The 17,348-nt window shown below is 38.6% G+C and overlaps 1 pseudogene; it reads left to right on the forward strand.

Annotated features, from left to right (window-relative positions):
* Positions 1-17,348, forward strand: part of LOC122324636 — a 55,732-nt pseudogene that overhangs the window by 18,861 nt on the left and 19,523 nt on the right.

The following is a 17,348-nucleotide window of genomic DNA, read 5'->3' on the forward strand; positions in this document are numbered from 1 at the left end:
CAAATTTAATATATGATTTACGGAGGGTTTAAATAGATTGTATTATATTATATTATCATTGAATTGTTTGGCATTAATAGCAGTTTTTGTAAATTGGAATATTGTGATAAATGATCACAATTAAAATAACTGTTTTATATTCTAATGTATTTTAAAAAGTAATTTATTCCTATGATGGCAAAGCTGAATTTTCAGCAGCAATTGCTCCAGTCTTTACTGTCACATGATCTTTCAGAAATCATTCTAAAATGCTTGTTGGATGCTTAGTGTTATCAGACTGAGCATTTATATGAAACAGAAATATTTTGTAATTATTATAATTATTATTATATGTCTTTTTTTCTGTCACTTATATTTTGCAAGAACATAGAAAGTAAAAAAAATGCATTTATGTGACCCAGAAATCTGCAGTTACATTGTAAAAGATTTTAATGTCACTTTAAATATTTTTCCTGTGTCCTTGCTAAATAAATAGTATCTGAAAAAATGTTACTGACCCCAAACCTTCGAATGGTAGTGTATAAATACTTCCCTTCAGTAATACAAGTATTACAAAAATGTATATTTTTTAATTTATTTTGTGTGAATGCACAATTCGAGGATGCTTTTGAACTTGTGCTGCTGCTCACGCTCACAAATGTGACTTTTGATATGCACATAAATACCACTGCCAATAAAAGCAAACGCTTAATGAATATGTTAGGTTATCAGTGACACTGTAACTAATGTGGGTAGTTTTATGCTGATGACTAGGATACTGGTTTGCTCTGACCCTGAGCTCGAGCGGGGCAGCAGTTCTAAACTTGGATGTTTTCCCTCATGGCTTTTAACTGGCTGTGGACCTAAATGGAGCAGCCAGAGAGTGATATACAATATAAAATATGAAATATGGAGCCTGGTGAGTCATCGGCCTGGAGGACACTGGGAGCTCTCTAAATCTGTAATGAAGGCTGATGTGCCACTCTTCGAACATAGTCAGCAAGAACGAGCGTTTGTGTTTCTCTGTGCGCGCATGTGTGACGTCAGCCTTGTATTAATTATTCCTCTCGTCTGCAGCTGTCCCACACCTGGATGTGATGGCAGTGGACATGTCAGCGGCAAATATGCCCGACACAGGAGGTAAGAACCAAAATCTCATTCATATGAATGTGTGCCCAGCCATGAACGTCTGCGAGAATGAAAGCTCTTAGCCACTTACAGAAAAACTCAAGACCAATAGCGAAATTAAGTCAATTGAATTAGATTTTTTTCTTCACATACATCCTTTTGCCAGCCAAAAGTTGTGAAAGTGCTGTTAAAAGATGTGAAACTGCAATGAAACAGAGCTGGCATTTACTGAAGTGAAGCGTTTTAACAAAGTATGATATGTTTTCTGTATCGTGAATAATTAAATAATTTAATGGAATGGTTTGCTTCAGTACTTACAGTACATTACTAGGCCTCAGTATTAGAATTTTTTGCTTGGGCTGTTAGCTCTACCTCTTTAAATGTAGCTGCTGTTGACTTAAAGAGATAGATCACTCAAAAATGAGCCTGTGTAATTCAAGGCTATAGGTTCACAGTTAGCACTGATCAACTAACATACATAGAGCTCATTAAAAGAACCAGTGGTTGTTCTCAGATCAAGTTGAGCATCCTTTACCGTATTTGTTAAGCTATATGTGTGTATTATATGTGACCCAGGATCACAAAACCACTGGGGTATATTTGTAACAATAGCCAAAAATACATTGTATGGGTCACAATTCTAGATTTTTTTATGCCAAAAATTAAGTAAAGATCATGTTCCATGAAGATATTTTGTAAATGTGTCCTACTGGAATTATATTAAAACTTAATTTTTGATTACTAATATGCATTGATAAGAACTTCATCTGGACAACTTAAAAGGAAATATTTTCAGAGTTTCAAAGTTATATCTCAGCCAAATATTGTGCTATCCTAACAAACCATACATCAATGGAAAGCTTATTTATTCAGAAAAAAATACATAAATTGACACTTTTTTGGTCCAGGTTCCGAAATGTTGTGTATCTAAACGATTATTAAGTCACTTGATTTATATGGGTTTCTTTTTCTCTCATTATGAGCTGATAAAATTTAGGTGGAATGAACTTTCAGGTGGAAGAGTAGAAATCTCCTAGATTTTATTAAATTGATATTTTACGTTTCAATGATGAACAAAGTCTTTATGGGTTTGGTGCATCTTGAAGGTGAGTAAATGAAGAATTTTCCTTTTTGGGTGAACTGTCCCTTTAAAAACAGATATAAATGGATAATGGGTCTGTTGCTAACTCTCATTAGCATACATAAGGGATACATGGGGGCTATGTGATGATAGGCACGACATCATTAATATTGTAATCAGCTTGTCAAGTGTCTAGCAAGATTGTGTTGTTTGTTTCTTTGACAAAAAGCCTTTCTGAGGACAAATTGTGGAAGCAATACAAATGGCACCGTATAACTAACAGGCAACTGGAATTAATTAATGTGTATACTTTAACACTGATATAAGCTGAGCGGTTTAAATATTTAGCTTTTTATTGGGCTGGCACCAGTTTCCTCGCATACGAAGGTAATAACCTCTGATTTGACAACTGCTGTCGAAGTCACTCTCAGTCTGTTCAGCTTCCTTGTTTAACAGTCTCTCCTCTTGATGCTATTTACTGTACCTCAAAAGAAAGATACAAAACAAGAAAGGCAGAACAGAAAAGATTGATGGATACGTCTACTGTGTCACCTCATCAGCCAAGCCCTGTGAACCACCAACCAGAATTGCATTTCTGCAACAGACAAATGGTACCTCCAGCAGACCTCTCACTGAAAAGGCAGAGAGAGGGCGAGAGAGTGATGAATTACCCCAAACGAGAGGGTGGGAGAGAACGGCGCCCGACTGTGCTGTCAGAGCATGCTAACATTTGGGGGGCATTTGTGGGAACATTGTGGGAATGGCAGGGTTGTAATGAGGACACTGCGTTACCTGGGCAGGCTACGCAGCGTCTGCCGCCCTTTACCACTCCATTAAAAAGTAATAATGACAAAACAACAACAGCGTTTGTCTCCTGCGGCATACATTGGGTTATATCACAGCAGAGGCGCACACCCCTAATGTATAGCTGCTCTGATGGGGGGGATGAACTGATGCAATGTATACATTGTAAGTTTACGTATTGTAATGACCTCTCAGGGCAAAACATTATAGAAGGCTGATGTGTATATCAGCCTTTTGCGCTTCATAACACACAAACAACTCACAAAATATTTTAACTTCAGGGATGTATGACGGCTTCTTACGGGGTTAGTTCTCTTAAAGAGATGACTTCGTACATTATTTACCCCTAAATGGTTCATAGGAGTGCCTTAAGGATGCACTTTATTAATATGCACCTTTTAAGGGTAGATAGTACAAAGTTGTTCCTTCAAGGATACTGTCCTACTGACAAGCTGTTGTACCCTTGAAGGTAAAATGTTTTGCATATTTTTCTGCGTAAGAGATTTATTTAGTAATAAATCAGTTGCTCATTACATGAGTGTCACCAAATAGGACATGAAATATCAATTTCCGTTAAAGTCATATTGTAATTGTTACTGTACGTTATTGAAATGCTTTTGCTAAAAATAAAAATAGTACTAAACAATCGGCCTAGCAATAAGACAAATGCCACACTAATATTAAACTAACATTAAAGTTGACAGATCTAATGCCATTACCTCCGAGTGTCTGCGGAGTGAAACAGATTATTGACCTAATATGCAACGCTATAGACAACGTTACAGTAGTAAATTAAGCGTTTCTAGTGTTTAATTAAAACTGTAAAATTGCTAAAGTTACAGTAACAGTAGCAACATTTTTCAGGTCTGTTCTTAATAGTGCGCAACGCATGAAGCACAGCATGCACATAAGTCACAGCACAGCAATTCTGGGGAACTTTTTCGCCCTCTAATGAAACTATTCATTGCTTTAAAGAGATAGCTGGTCAGTTGCCGGTCCTCAAGTACTTCTACGTATAGTAAGGAAAAAAATATTGCAGTGAAGACCAACCGGATGTAAACTATCCTAATAACTAATTTATTGCAGTTAATAAATTAGGTAACTATAGATTGGGACATTTGCCCAGTAGATTAAATGTAAAGTGGGCAAATTAAGATCTTAAAATATAATTTTTAAACAAAAAATGGTAAAACAAATTTATAAATGTAATGTGCTGCTACACTGGACCAATAGTGTTGCATTCGTGTTAATATGTTAGAAATAACATCTCAAAATACCCACTTTTACACCGTCCGCGCGTTGCATACTCTTCCTAAAAACACGTTATCTGCTCATTCTCCTTTTTAACGTATTCCTTTTAACAAACGCAAAGACTCGTAATAAGAGGATGTGTCAGTACAGGTGTGACTGCTATGATTTTAACAGGGTTTAGTAATTGCTTTGTGCAAATCATGTTTAGTGCCCCTTTTTTCTCTCTTTCTCTTTCTTTCTTTCTCTCCTCCTCCTCTCCATCTGTGACTCTCTCTCGTTCCACTTTCCTATTTTCTATTCCTCTCTCCGCTCCTCCTCCTTTTATCTTCCCCACATCCTGGCTCTTTGTTCCTCTACCTTTCCCTTACTCCTTCTGCAGTGTTCTCTTTCCATCCCTCTTTTTTAGTCTTCTTTCTCCTCCTCTCTCTTTCCCTCCCTTTCTGATGGATGACTCACGTAGGCTGAAGCCCAGGGCTGTATAATTCAGGGCTTGACAGGTAGCACTCACTAAAAGAATGGGAACTGAGCCAAGAGCTGGTGGCAGCGGCCAGAGAATGGTATAGCCGTATATGCTCGCTCTCGCTCTCGCTCTCTCCCTTTTTTTTTTCCATCAATATAACACCCTGCCTGCTTTCCCTGCTCTACACAAGTCTGGTCTCTCCTCCTTTGTGGTAGCCACAGTGCACAGATTTTAATGCCAGCCTCTTTCATCCACCATTGTATTTTCTCCCACCAGAAAAACAAAGAGACAATGTAGATGTGGTGTTTTGTAAGGGAATATGTGAAGTGTGAAAGGCCAATACATGGCTAAGGACGGAAAAAGCATGGTGTACTAAAGCCTGTGGAGAGACCACGAAAAACTGCAAAATTTATGCATTTAAATTAAGCATAAGTATATATTTGTGATAATAAACAATATACACAGGAGTCAGTTCTTTCTTTTTTTAAATATGAGGCAATGAGGTAAGATAAAAGAGCTCTCAAAGTATAAAGTTTGATTCAGCCGGGACTTCATTGAGAAATGGCCTGAATGACTGTTGGGAAAGGAACATTAATGAGTTACGCAGTTCAACTTTGCTCTCAAACAGCTGTTTGGTTGTGGCACAAATTGCAATTCATAAAAATTCACAGCGGTTAAAACAAAACAGATGTGTTTAAATGCCGATATTCACAGAATCGAATCGAAGAAGGGACCACCTTAATGGCTTTGAAATCATCAGAATACATTTCTTTTTTGAAAATACCATAGCGTATTTTTAGAGCTGCTATCTCCATTTTTAGTTATTTCGTTTTTTTAGTACTGGGAATAGTGCCACTTTCAAAATTTGCAGTAACAAAGTATTCTGAGGTCGAAAAAATAAGAGTCTCTGCAATGGTTACTTAAGAACCACTCACATGTAATATGCTATTTGCACTAATGGAGTGTTTTATCAACATTAATGTCTTCTGGCTTGAATGGAAGTCAATGGAACTATGACCACAGCCATTCGATTGTTGAGACAGAGCAGCTGATGGATGCCTTTGTCTTTTCCCTACTCAAGAGTTTATTGAGATTTAGCATGATCGACGCTTGCAGATGGTGTTCATTTATAGCCTTAGGCCATAATTTACACCTTCGTTCTATGTAGCATGCAGAAATCATATTTGTGTGCCGGTAACTCACCAACAGCATGCAAACAGATGGGCTCTGGACTGTGTGGGCGGCACATGCAGTTTTGTCCTCTGTCTTCTCTTCTCACTCACTCGCTTTTTTTGATGGGTCTTCGGGATGCAGTCTATGCGGTCTGTTGGCTTCATGCTCGTCAAGTCATTCTAAATTATCTGAGCTATACATGCCGAGGGCTTGTTTGTTATCTGTAAGGGGTTTGTAATTCGCCCAAACTGTTAATTCAACTGTGAGGCTGAGCCAGATGTCTCTTTCATATACTGTATTCAGACAGCGCTAAACAATACACAACAGGATATTTCCAACTTCATAACCTCAAAGTGTAAAATCTTGTATTCTTAACTATAGCTGTTGTATTGGAATGTTTCGTATTTAAATATTTTTGTAACTTCTAATACTTTCATATTGTGGTCAGTTCTGCTTCTCATATTCTGTGCAGCACTCTGCTATTGTTAATGTTTAGTCCGCATTAATACGCTGTTTGTTTCACTCCGCTTCTGTATGTTCCAAAAAGACAGTGACTCTATCTGTGGGTTATAATGAAATGGCAGTAGGCGGCGCCAAGTGACTATCTTGTATGTTAGTCATTATTTTATTCAATTGATCTGTTTAACTACACTGATTAGTTAAAAGTGGCTGACTTTATGAGTGGGTCATTGAATCATTCATTTAAATGATTCATTAATTAAAATGAATTCATTAAAGGGTTAGTTCACCCTAAAATGAAAATTCTGTTATTAATTATTCACCCTCATGTAATTCCAAACCTGTAAGACCTTTATTAATCTCCGGAACACAAATAAAGATTTTTTTATTTATTTTAGAGAGCCATCTGACCCTCCATAGACAGCAATACAACTGAATTGTTCACAGATCATACACGTAGTAAATGCATTGGTAAAACAGTCCATGTGACATAGTGGCACAGTGGCCCAACATTAGTTTTGCGATATTAGGAGGATACTTTTCTGTGGAAAGAAAAAAAAGTTGCATAATTTACTCAACCAATCTTCTCCCCTGAGTTACGTAATTTTAGAGAGTATCACAATGCATACTTATGCTTTAACATACCTAACGTAAGCAACCTTGTTTACATCCGAGGAGAAAGCATGCGCACAAATGTAATTTCATGCGGTTGTTTATGCCTAGGCAAAACGTGCACGATGCGTTGTTATACTGTCTATAATGGCACAGGGAGAGAAGAATAGTAAATTATGTTATTTTTATTTTCTTTGCGCGAAAAAAAGTATTCTCATAGCGTCGCAAAACTTACGTTGAGCCACTGATGTCACCTGGACTATTTTACTTAAGTCTTTACTGGTTTTCTGGATCTGGTATCATTTCAGTTGTATTGCTGTCTATGGAGGGTTCGATGGCTCTCTAATTTCACTAAAAAACATCTTAATGTTTGTTACAAAGATCAACAAATGTCTTATGGGTTTGGAATGACATGAAGGTGAGTAATTAATGACAGAATTTTCATTTTGGGGTGAACTAAACCTCTAAAGAACAAAAGAAATGACTGGCTGATTTCAGAATTGCAAACTATCGCACACTACTCTTACTTATTCTGCCATGTCTTTATATAACATAAAAAGTAATAGTAAGCTAGCATGCAGCTAGTATTCGAAAATCAGTAATTGTCTTTATGAGTCATTCATTGATTCATACATTCTATAACACAGATTCATTTAGAATCCAAACAACTGACTGAATATTTTCACCTAATACTACTGTTGCTAATTCTGCCTTCATACAACAGAAATATTAAGGACAGTGTGTTATCATTCTCTTCTAAATTGAGCCATCTTATGAGTCATTGAATCAGCCACTAACCTGAATAATTAAAAACACTGATTCATTCAGAATATAGCAAGCGACCTTTATGGGTGATTCATACCGAATCATTGTTTGTGTATGCCTTCATAATGGGGTCTGGATTTTTTTGTCAGGTGTTTTGTGTTTTCAATATAATGTCTTTGGTTTGTGAAGAAACAAAAAAAATATTTTGAAATATCCTTCAGAAATCCAGTTGCACTCTCACCTATTACTTGCACTGCAATTTCTGCTCAAAATTCATACAATCCTGGCTATTTTAGACAGACTCGAGTTTGCTATACACACATAAGTTTCTGATGTGTGTATCCGCGCATCTGTGTGATGTTTACCCATGCAACGCAATCTTTATTACTAAGAGAGCTGCTTTTCCCATTGGATAAATCCTGTAGTCAACACCAAAGTACAGAGTTTCCCTCTGTCTGCATCACATCTGATATCTCGGGTAGATCCGAACCTGAGTGAATGGCAGACTTATGCCTCCGAAGATCACGGTGAGATGTAAAACCCCGCTCCAGGGTCAGACTTGACGAGCCTCTGCGGTAAATTGAACCGCCAAGGACATAATCACCGCAAACAGCCTCTCGGTGTGTGTGTGTGTGGTAGTGTGATTGCACGGCGTGTTTTTAGGCAGAGGGGGACCGGGCTCCGCAGTGACAGAGAAGGCAACTGAGCTGCAGAGACAGAAAGAGCCCTGCAGAATGCACAACACCAGCACCTTCTTTGTTCTGCTTTTTGGGAGGGCGCAGAATGAAGGGAGGTTAGCAGGGAGATGTCTGTCAGGCTCAGAATCACTGATCTCTCTCTCTCTCTCTCTCTCTCTCTCTCTCTCTCTCTTTCTCTCTCACTCTGTCTGTCTGCTCAAATGGCAAATCCCACTCCTGAGGGGGAGATCACCATGGTGACAGCGCCTTGCCACGCATGCCTGTGGATGCTGCAGTGTAGGAGCGCAGAGGAGCCGCACGCTCCTATGGCAACTCGAACACGAACAGCCAGCTGTAGCTGCTGAATTCGCCTCCACGGCCCTATAGTGTCACACTCTGCGAGAACGTACCTGGTGCCACAACAGACCTCAGCCTGAACGTGCTCTTGGTATTCGGGCCAATTAAAACCAAAGAGCATTTCTGCTGGCTAATCTGAGACCCCTCATTGTAACAGAACGAGTATTTGAAGACTTTTAATTAAAAAATAATCGCGTGTTTTTAGAAACAGACAGAGAAATTATTCTCGTTCATCATTCCGCCACTTTGAGAGCAATATTTGCAGCGTTATTATGACGGTTGCTGTGGAAATGATCAAACGGAGCAGGTCCGGGCTAATATTCTGGCCATTGCTGGTATTAGTCAAGTTCATCAGAGGATTTGTCCACCAGGAGCTGTCTGACTGAAGTCATTATTTCTCCCGGCAGTTCTGAAAGGCTCACAGATCTCTCTCTCTCACACAGTCTCTCTCTCTCTCTCGCGCTCTCTCTCTCTCTCTCTCTCTCGGTCATAATTACCTTAGTCCCACTCAAAGCCTGCCTCCGCCGCTCCCGTATTCAAATGTGGTTTAATTACCTGTGGAATTTTAATTGGCGTGGCCTGCCAGTGGGAAACGCGAAGGTGTCCAAGGTCATTCCGAGTCGTTCGCGAAACGCTCTCACCCACACAGGCACGCTGGCTGCCTGCCCGCACAACACACCATCGCATAGAAGCACAGCCTCTATAACCAGCACCTGCTTCAAACAATAAAACAATAAAGAGAAAATGGGCACCTCACACCAAAAGGCCGACTGATGCGTTGTAGGGTTATGAGGTTGAAAAATGGGATTTTATGGACAGTGTAGAGAATATGTAATTGTTACATTTATTATTACTACTGTCAAAGAGTAATTAATAGGTAGTAATTAATAGTAATTAATTTGACACAAATTTCATGATTCGATTTTATTGTGAAGCTTTTGATTTAATTTGATTTCCGTTTTGATTCAATTCAATTCAATATTGATTATTTTGGATATATATATTAGGTACAGTACATACCAAATTTATTCAAGGGACAAAAATCTCTCAACTAATGCTGTATAATACACACGAGAGTCAGGTACTACATTATTATAATACTGAAGGTTAAAATTAACAATTATATTTTTATAATAGTTATTAATAGTATTTAATTCTATTCCAATTTGCTTTGATCCAATTTAATTGATAGCTAAAATCTTGGCTTATTTATTAAAACAAATTATTTAGCAAAATGCTCTGCTTGTTTTTATTTTTCACGGTTGAAGCACATACAGATACAGATTTGGGATGGTGGTATTTGAGATGTTTATTCATGTTTATTTCAGGCTGAAACTGATGATCTGACACATTAAACAGTGCCAAAACGCTATTTATTGTTTAAGTAATGTAATAAAATGGCAAGAATTTTAAATCTGTGGTTTTGTTTCAGATCAAAAATAACAAAGCAAAAAGCTTATAGCCATTTATTCTATGAGATCTGCGCTACAGGCTAGACTAATCGATTCTTTTGATTTTAGAATCAATATGTTTTCTAAAAATGAGAATTGCTAAAAATTGAGAAATCTATATAATTTTTTAGCCAGCAATAGTAATTAATGATTATTTTATGAACTGGATTTGCTTTAATTTGTGCCATATTACACCATATTTTTACATTTTATTTCATTTAATACTAATTGCTGAAATTTCAAAAATAGTATTTTAATCAAATTAATTTACATAATGTGACTGATACCAACCACAGATGTGTTATTGCAGTCATAATTGTAACAAGTATGGTATATTATTGTTTTAAACTTGATTTCCATGCCAGTTTTTCAGGCCAAACCCTCGTCGGTTATACAGTATTATAAGTTACATACAAATCTTTATTGGCAGCAGCCCTCGCTCCACATTTTCTGGCTTGTGCACTTTAATGCAGTATCTGGATAAGAAAGTATAAGAAAGATAACTGCTTGCAAAAAGATCTGAATTTAGAATGTTTCACAGTCCGATGAGTCCTGACCAAGCACAAGAGCCGCAAGAACAGGTTATAAAAACACAGCTCACGTTTTGATTGTCCTCTCGTCATTCAAAATGTGTGTGAGCGTGTGTGATGGCTTGTTTTTCTGATTCTAGGCAACCCAGTTTATCTACAAAGCCTCACTCTACTGCGAATCTCAACTCCCAGTTGTTAACTGAGCTGAAGGCTTGAGGTTATGACCTAAAGGAAGCTTGAGGAAAAGGTTAAATGAATAAAAGTATTAGCAATCAGAAATACACTTTGAAAAAAGATCCTCGGTGTTCTTTCGTCCTTGTAATAGCTCCAAATCACAGTATCAGATATATGAATATATGTAAATATATATTTGAATTATTTCTGAGATTAATGGCAAATGAAAAAATAGACAACTTTATGTATTAAAGATTTTTTTGTTTTGTTTTTTTTTTGCAGTTCGGTAATAATTGTCCCCAGGAGCCAGATTATGTTCAGCAACACAACACTTTTCTTTTTTCTCGCATATTGCACATTATCATAGATTATACATCATTGAATCAGCCAAAAACTCAACCCCTTGATTTTCTCAAATGTATTGTTTAGGTATATAAGCCTGGGGGTCAACCTTCATCATAAAGCCACAGATGAACCTATTTTGTATGAAAACTGAATAATTGATTCAAAGGATGCCACATTCAAACCAAACATAATTGCACATGCTGTTTTAGTGCAATTAAAGTTGAATTTCTGAAAACCTAATGATTATTATGGGATTTGTATAATTGAGGGCTAAGGCTAGAATGAGTTTCAAGCCTTGTTTATATTTTGGAGGATGAGTCTCATAAACGAGTCTTGGCGGTTTAGGAATAGCACTGTCTTGTGGGACCAGAGTTCAAGCAGCACACGCATTTACATGAATAAATGTGCCAGTGGTTATTAATGCTTTGTTATGTCTTAAACAATTCTAATACTTCTTATCTCTGAGGGCTGAGCTTTGGCACAGACGCTCTTCATAGATTCAAGGTAATTTTTCAGAACCGTTGCGCATAATTCTCTTGGTTTTGTTTTCTTTTTGTTGTGCAGTGTGTATGGATGCCCTTGGCTAAGAAAAGGAAAACCCAAGAGAAACCTCCACAGGAGCCAGCTTCCAAACGCCGTCCATTTCTAAGCATGGCTGATGGAGAGCCCGCGATGTATGAAAGCTATGAGGCCATGGAGGAGGGGAGGAGAGGGAACAGGGGACGAAGTAGAGGAAGTGGAAGAAGAGGAGGATGAAGGAGAAGAGGAAGGGGACGATGAGGAAGAGGAGTGCTCAGATGACAATGAGGAACCAGGAGAGGAAGAAGAGGATGAGGGAAGAGGAAGGAGAGGAAGACGGAGAGGTGGAGAGGGAGGAAGTAGAGGAGATAGAGCAAATGGAGGAGGAGGTAGAAGAAGATGAGGAAGTTGTGGAGGAGGATGGGGATGATGAAGAGCAGGACGATGATGAAGAGGAGGACGATGAAGATGAGCATGAAGAAGAGGAATACTACGAAAATCATCAGAGTCATCAGCAAGGTGAGGCTTTTATTGCATATTCTGCTAACATTTTGCAGAATGTTTGTGTAGTTATAGAGACAACGTTTTTAGAACATGAAATAAAAAAGTGTGTATGCTTGAATAATTAACATAGCTTTTTCTAACCATATTCTAAAGACATTTCTCACTTGATTCATTAACTCGTGGATATGTATATTTATTCATTTTTGGATGGTAAAGTCTGATATTGTTAAAAAAAGTATTCTATTCATACAGAAATATTTTTAAAGAAGCTTTAAATGTTCTTCCTTGGTTATACAAACATTCTGGAAAAGGTCAGTAGGAAATGTAATGTTTAAAATCTACAGAAAGACATGTAGTTGCACTGACACACAGAATGCCTCATGAAATATGAATCAAGGGCAGCTTATTGTAGGTCAACCGACATTTCAGAGTATAATTGACAGAGTACGCAGTCATTAAAGTCAATGTTTTATTTCTTAAATTGCCTGTTTTAGTTTCAAGTCATACAGTATGTGTAATTTGCTGAATCAGAATGAAATCTACATACACCCTGCCGAGAATGGCCGGCCTTCGCCATCCTAATTAATGTGAATTTTTACAGCATGGAACAATCCAACTCCCCTTTCGAAACTGAGGGAAAGCAGATGTGACTGTTTCCTTAGTATGCGTCTCACCCTCATTCTCTGGTGTCCTCAATCGCTTGTGACAGTGCTTCCAGAGTAATAGAGAGAGGAGGCTCTCTGAGTTATTAACTTTGGCCCCCCTCCACACACGCACAACGCCGTTCCAGGAGGTGTCAAATACACTCAGCCCCCCACCCCTCCCTGGTGAAAATGGGCTCCTCCTGAGGATATTTCTGGCTCCAGAAACAGAGCACCTCATCCGCTGCTTATCCCTGCAGTCTCATCCGCCTCTGTCCCAAATACTAGCAACACTAAAATCTTTTCAGTACAATTGAGAAGCTTTCAGAGCAGCCTGTGCTGCTTACATGTTATCGAACACGAATATGTCTGGTAAAACATTTAAAAGGCTGCCTGATGATTCATGTGCATTATTGCAGTTTCTCTAAAATTCATCTGTCTCGTTTGCAGAATACTCATATATATATTTTAGCAGCATAGTGGCAGTTACCATCTTGCTAAATTGCATTTGATTATTTAAATCAATTTGTACCTGTGTCATCGAGCTGTACGTGAAACCCTGGCGTGACATTTGTCTTAGATTTGCTGCATCGATGCTATCGTTCATGAGACGTTACATTTTCATAATGATAGTGTTCAGGCCGCTTCAGATTATAGAGAGGACTGACATTTCGTTTGTGAATTTATCATGCCGCACAAGCCGCTTGCTGTTCACAGGGTGGAAGGCCCTAGTGCGCAACGCATTTGAGGATGTATTTTTGAAGCTGTTTAGAACATTTTAAAAGATTAGTTCACTTCCAGAAATAAAATTTCCTGATAATTTACTCACCTCCATTTTCTCTTCATATACATATATAGAAAGTATACACTTTTAGCTCAACTAGCTCAACTCCCGCATTACATAGTGACGTTGCAAAGGTTACGCTTGATGTAAATGGAAGTACCGACCCAATGTGTACAAAGCGAACATGCATTTAGAGTCGAACGCCTTTTACAAATAAAAAGTTAAAACGATTATGTCAGATGATGTTGAAGCTGGAGGATAAAATGAGATGGAGTTTTCCACCCTACTTTACGTTTTATAAGTGAAGTGCACAGACAAAGAACTGCTGCGCCGTGACCTTTCCAACGTTACTATGTAATGCGTGAAGTCAGGGACATGCATTGCAGAGCTAGGACGAGATTTGTGGTTAAAAAGTAAATAAAGAGATAAGACCCTCGAGATAAGACCCATTGGTCTCCAAGTCTATGATATGGACAAAAATACTGGAATGTTTTCCATAAAAAACGTTTTGACTGAATACATGAACATCTTGAATGACATTGGGGCGAGTAAATTATTAATTTTAATTCTGCAAATGAACTAATCCTTTGACGTTACACTTTATTTTGATTATCTAACTTTTGAATCATAAGTGCTACAAAGTACCTTTGCAACTACACATCAACTAAGTCTCACTAGCGTATTAGTAGAGTGTCCGTAAACAGTTAGTTTAGGGTTAGTAGAATATGTTGACATTTACTTTTCAAATTTATTTATAGTCAGAATGTCTGTTGGAGGAACATCAAAGTAATATTCAGACACAGACTCTCCTCTAATACTAGATTGTAATTTGACATATTTGCAAAGTTATTCACAGCAAGCAGAATGTCTAAAATGCGTCAGAATAAAGGGTTATCAAATTCCTTTTCGCATTTAACCAACAAATTGTTCTCTTTTTCTCTTCAGACGACAATTACTCTAGTGGTGGACAATCAAAATCCAATCAAATAGTTGAGAAGGACAATAACAATAACAACAGCATTAACAATGAGGAGTATGAGAATTATGACGAGCTAGTGGCCAAGTCTCTTCTCAACCTTGGTAAAATCGCAGAGGATGCCGCCTACCAGGCAATGACTGAGTCAGAGATGAACAGCAATTCTTCCAACAGTGCAGGTGAAGATGACGACGAGGATGAAGATGAAGGGAGCGAACAAGGAGGCCATAAGGGAGAGCTGAGTGTCGATTTGGATAGCGATGTGGTACGTGAGACAGTGGACTCCTGAAGCTTCTCGCCCAGGGACACGGGCTGTGCTTCCCGACGACGGATACGCAGACGCCGGGATCCTGGCTCTGCTGGTCACACTAACGGACGGGCCAGACGGAGGAGAGCGAGGAGGAAGTGTGTCTCAGTAGCTTGGAATGTCTGCGTAACCAGTGCTTCGACTTGGCCCGCAAACTCAGTGAGACCCAGACGTCGGACCGGTCCACGATGGAGGACCAAGTGCACCACCAGGTGGAACATCAGCATCAGCAGCAGCATCAGCAGCAGCCTCCGATGCATCACATGCCCAGGTATGACAGCTGCCATATGGACCAGCACAGACCCCTTGAGAGGAACTACTCAGACATGGTCAATCTGATGAAACTGGAGGAGCAGCTCAGCCCTGCTTCAAGAGGCTACCCCTCTAGCTGTGCCCAGGAAGGGGATGAGGACACTACGTCAGTGGCCTCCGAACGTTCGGATGAAGCTTTCGACATGACTAAAGGCAACCTGTCGCTGCTGGAAAAGGCCATTGCTCTGGAATCTGAGCGTGCCAAGGTTATGCGAGACAGAATGGCATCAGAACAGATGGTGGCTCGGAGGGACAATCAGCGCCTTCATGGAGAGCACAGCCCAAGGCAGAGCAGCAGTGCAGAAGAACGCAAGGGTCCGACTCCATCATGATGGCGCAAAAAGAGCATATTACCCTAAAGGTAAAAATAAAACTTCTAATGAGATTTTACATTTCAGAAGAGATTTCAGTAAATAGTTCCCCTTCATTATACAGAATATGTAAGTCATATTCTGCCGCTGAGGAAACAAATAAAAAAGGTTATTTTGGTAATTTCTCACAATTGTTCGATATAAAGTCACAACTGTGAGATAAAAAGTCAGAATTTCCTTATTTTATTTCTTTAGTTTTAGTAAATGTGACTTTATGTGATATTTTATTTCATTATTGTGACTTTATTTCTCCTAATTGTGACATTATATCACACAATTTGACTTTTATGTCTCACAATATGGCTTCATATCTCACAAATGCGACTTTATTTTTCCTAATTGTGGTATTATATCTCACTATGTGACTTTTTTCTCACAAATGCGACTATATATTCCAGTATGACGTTCTTATTCCGAAACATTTTCTCACAACTACCAGTTTTTGTTTTTTTTTACTCTTCATACTTTATACTAGTTCTATCCTTTTGTAATTCTTTATTATTTGTAGTTGTGATTTCAAATCTCACAATGTGGCCTTATATCTCACAAATGTAGCTTTATTCCTTCTGTTTGTGTTATTTTTCATTAAAAATCACAATTTGAAAGTATTTCTCATAAATGCCACTTTATGCATTCTGGTGTGACTTTTCATTTCTTACTTTAAACATTTTGCACAGTTAACAGTTTTTTGTTTTTTTTTTCTTTTTTCCGTAAGGGAGCATATTTGCACAAACAGAGATCTTTTGAATATGAATATAATTTTCTTGTCCTAAAAGCTGTTGCGGCATTTGTTCCCCAGTGTCTTGGGTCACTTAACATTCCGTCACACATTGCGCCGATGACATTGATGACTATGGGATCACTTTGGTGAGACGGAAACATTTTTGGGGCTTGTTTTAAATACTCAGGTCACCCTGGTAGCGACTTCCATAATGACAACAGCTTATGCTGCTAAAATAGGCTGACATGGTAACATCAGAGACTTACCTTGTCAGGCATGAGTAATGGCAATCTGCACGGCCCGTTAAGAAAGCAAATCTCATCCCTTGGATCCCATACATGGTTTATTACCTCAAATCCTTCCCAATCCACAACCACTACCATTGGGAATGAGCCATCTTCTCTGATATATCCAGATATTAGCAATCAGGAACTACAGGAGCATATCAATATCACATTTAACAAATGTACGTTACAGTGCTGAGGATCCTCAGATCACCTTTGGTTACCCAACCTAACAGCTCCTCCTATCCGGTACTTTAAAAGGTTCATCATTTGTCTCTGCTCAGATGGAACTGCTTTGTATGTTTCATTTCCTTCCAATTCGCTCAATTTGCACTATGTTTTCCATTAAAGAGAATGTGTCACATCTCTGGACTCTGTGTTTATGTTTTCGTTTCGTGCCATGTGCTCCCTGTGCCCTGCCTTCCCTCTGTGTTAATTATGTTATTGTCATCAGCTGTGTCTAAATCAATTACCCTGTGTATTTAAGTCCTGTGTTTTGAGTTCTGTTGGTCCGAGCGTCGAGGTCCTTACCTGATGTCTTTACGTGTGTTTATCCTGCCTGCCTGTTCTACCTGCCTGCCTGCCTTTATATCTTTATTTTGTCATTCTTGAGATTAAATCCATTTAAGTTTATTTTGAGCCTCGTCTCCTCAGTCTCTCGAAAGCGCAACCGTGACAGAACG

This window comes from Puntigrus tetrazona, chromosome 20, assembly GCF_018831695.1.
Source record: "Puntigrus tetrazona isolate hp1 chromosome 20, ASM1883169v1, whole genome shotgun sequence".
Lineage (NCBI taxonomy): Eukaryota > Metazoa > Chordata > Actinopteri > Cypriniformes > Cyprinidae > Puntigrus > Puntigrus tetrazona.